The 3597-nt window shown below is 44.0% G+C and overlaps 1 pseudogene; it reads left to right on the forward strand.

The window, feature by feature from the left end:
• Positions 1-2155: 2155 nt before the first annotated feature.
• Positions 2156-2527, forward strand: LOC120103068 (SUMO-conjugating enzyme UBC9-like; annotated as a pseudogene).
• The last annotated feature ends 1070 nt before the right edge of the window (positions 2528-3597 follow it).

Raw genomic sequence — 3597 nt, forward strand, 5'->3', positions numbered from 1 at the left:
AACATGCTTTATATGCTAATATATATCATTCTTTGGGCCCTGTTTTGATCTGTTGTAGGTTTTGGTTTGGTTGGTTTATCATTAATTTTTTATTTCATATATCTACATTGTTCCTCACCACCTCCATCTTCTTTATCACCTCCTCCAAAACCATGGTCTCTTTTTCTTTAATTATTATTGCTACACACACTCACGCACACACACACACACACACACACACTCATGCGTGTGCATACACATACACTTGCATGTGCACACACACTCACACACATGCACACATACTCACACACGCACATGATCACATACAAGCACATGTGTGCACACACATGCACACACACTTGCACATGCACACACTCACACACATGCACACAATCACATACATGCAAGCATGCATGCACACACACACTCCACACATGTGCACATACATACACTCACTCAGATGCACACAATCATGCGTGCACACACATGCACACACACACACACACACACACACACGAGTGGAAACATATGCAACCTGCTGATTCCCTTTAGTTATTTGTACAACAATATGGTTTTAGGGCTGATCCCTTAGTACAGGATAACCAATTATAGGGTTTATCCCTGGGAAAGAGAAGTCTCCCTCTCCCAGCAATCTTTGGTTGCCTATAGCTCTCCATCCAGGAGTGGGGCCCCATGAGATTTCCCCTTCCCATGTTGGCATGTCAACTACTGTCACCGTTCAGATCTTGTTAGGCAGCCATGTTGCTGAGATTTCATGGGTGTGACTTCTCTGTTATAGCTCAAAGGCACACTCTCACAGCAGACTTTTGTCTTCTGACTCTTACAGTCTTCCCATCCCTTCTCCCATGATGTACCCTGAGCCCTAGGTACAGGGTTGTATTGTGGGTGATGGGGCACCCCTCCCCCATCAGCTGTTCTCTGTATGTTGACCAGTCATGGCTTTCTGTAATAGCCTCCATCTGCTGCAAAAAGAAGCTTCTTTGCTGAAGGTGAGAGCTACACTTACTTGTCAGTACAAGGCCATCAGTGAATTCCTAACTGAACTCAATTTTCCTTAACCCCACTGTGCTCCACCACATCTGCTCTATAAGCCTCAAGCTTCCAAACGCAGAGTTGCATTTTGAAAAGCAGACAGAGCATTCAAATCTATCTTATGTCCTTACAGCTACCACCAATGTGCTCCCTCAGAAGGTTCCAGCGTTAGGCCTGATCCAGGACAGAAGAAATCCCAAGGCCTCCAGGCTAACAGCATGGATCTCGAAGAGAATCACAGCTGTCCATCAGCTATCCTTAACTTCATGCTTCTGAAAACTCTACTTTGACCTCCTGGTCCATTCCCTACCTTCCACTCCTCCAGCTCAGGTAACCAAGTCCCTGCACATGATCAGAACCAAGAACTCAGCCTAAAACTACAATCAGGGGATTTTCATCTCTATACTGATGTGCAGTTTTCCCAACTCTACTACTGCTGATGGTGCTAATGTCTGCCAGCCTGCTCAGATCTCTGATCATTATTAAGACCCTAAGACCAACCTGTATTAAAAAGAAAAAATCCCCAACCTTTCCTACCAATTATCTCCAGACCTCTCCTCCTCCCTTCCTGCTGTCACCTAACCATTCATATAGGGCTTCTGTCTTAGAAGCAAATTCCCCTTAGCCCTGCTATTCCTGATCAAAGTCCTTAAAAGATCTATCATTTCTTGTCCCTACCTTGAATCCAAATCTGCCCACCTTGACAATTTCCTTATTGCCAAACCCAAAAGGTATTTTTCAGCCCTTATTTGTTTGCCCCTAAACGGCCTTGACACTGTTGGGCTGTCCTTCTTCAGTACCATTGTTGGCCTTTGCATAATGCCCCCACCACTTCTCAGTCTCTTCCTTTAGTCTCCCGCTCATCCCACATCCAAGCCTTAAATATGAATGCCCCCTTAGAGTTTTTAATTTATTCCTTCTCTCTCTTCTTTCACTGCCTCTATGCCTTCTGAAAGCCAACTGTACACTATAATAACTCTATTATAGCCTTTAAATGTTATCTGTCAACATTCTTAGATCCTTCATTAGAGGGGAACTGGGATTTTATTAATATATTCCAAAATTATTTTTTTATCCGCTAGTCACAGAGTGTTAGGTAAGACATAGAAGTGGGCAAGGGACGATGAACCTGATGAACTGGGAGTGCACTATCCCTGGAAAGAAGGGGACTCCGTGGGAAGGAGGCTTGTTCAAGCTACGGATGCTTTTCAAAGATGACTATCCGTCCTCACCACCAAAATGTAAATTTGAGCCATCACTGTTTCATCCAAACGTGTATCCTTCTGGCACAGTGTGCCTGTCCATCCTGGAGGAAGACAAGGACTGGCGGCCAGCTATCACGATCAAACAGATCTTATTAGGAATACAAGAACTTCTAAATGAACCAAATATTCAAGACCCAGCTCAAGCAGAGGCCTATACAATTTACTGCCAAAACAGAGTGGAATATGAGAAAAGGGTTAGAGCACAAGCGAAGAAGTTTGCCCCCTCATAAGCAGCGGCCCCGGGCTCCATGACGAGGAAGGGATTGGCTTGGCAAGAACTTGTTTACAGTCTTTTGCAGATCTAAGTGGCTCCGTACAGTTACTAGTAGCCTGGGAGGGTTGAGCAGGCGCCATTTTCCATTTCCACCACTGGCATATTCAGTCTTTTGTATTTTTGATTATTGAGTAAAACTTGCTTTTATTTTAATATTGATGTCAGTATTTCAACTGCTGTAAAATGATAAACTTTTGTACTTGGTAAGCCCCTAGGAGCTAGTTTCTTCGTGTCGTGCTCGCTCGGATGCAGGCATGCTTCCCGCTGTTCAGAGCTCTGGCCTCCAGCTGGCTGTATGACAGAACCACACTGTCCCCCCTTCCTTCCCTACCCTCATCCTTCTCAGAAACCTGGGCTGTTGCTTATGAGCCTCAGATCCAAAGTTGGCCAGCATCTGCATTCTGCACCACTTCCTTTGTGTTTATATGGCGTTTTGTCTGTGTTGCTGTTTAGAATAAATAAACTGTTTATATAAAAAAAAAAAAAAGAAGTGGGCAAGGGAAAGATACTTAGTGAAGTAAACATCACTGAAGATAAATTGTCAGTAGGTCCAAGCCTGCAACACCCCAGCTTCTCCACATCAATGAAGTTCTAATCAATCAATCAGTCTTTGTGGACACAGCTTTTCCCAGGAATTCTCATTTATAAAGCAGAGAATCAGTTACTATGAGAGACCAAATCTTTTAAATTCAGACTCCATTTTAGAGAACCTGACCTAAGTTTGAACTCAGGTAAACTAACAAGCCAGTACCTAGCATTAGTTTCCAAGTCCCTCCCACCCCCAACAAGACCTACATCTCCAGGTTAATCTCCCCTAACAAATCCAGTGTTTCCAGGTTAATCCCCACCAAGTCTGCCCCCTGTCTAATGTAGAGGGAAGCAGAAGTTAAGTTTATGATTTGACTCTCAGCACCAGCCATTTGTGCTAAAGGCCACAGTAGAACTCCAGTCACATGCTTGCCGGGCTAGAAACACTTATCCCTCGCTTACCACTTTCTACAAAACCTTTCCCTGATAAATGTTCAG

Source organism: Rattus norvegicus, chromosome 5 (assembly GCF_021556685.1).
Source record: "Rattus norvegicus strain SHRSP/BbbUtx chromosome 5, alternate assembly SHRSP_T2T, whole genome shotgun sequence".
Taxonomy (NCBI): domain Eukaryota; kingdom Metazoa; phylum Chordata; class Mammalia; order Rodentia; family Muridae; genus Rattus; species Rattus norvegicus.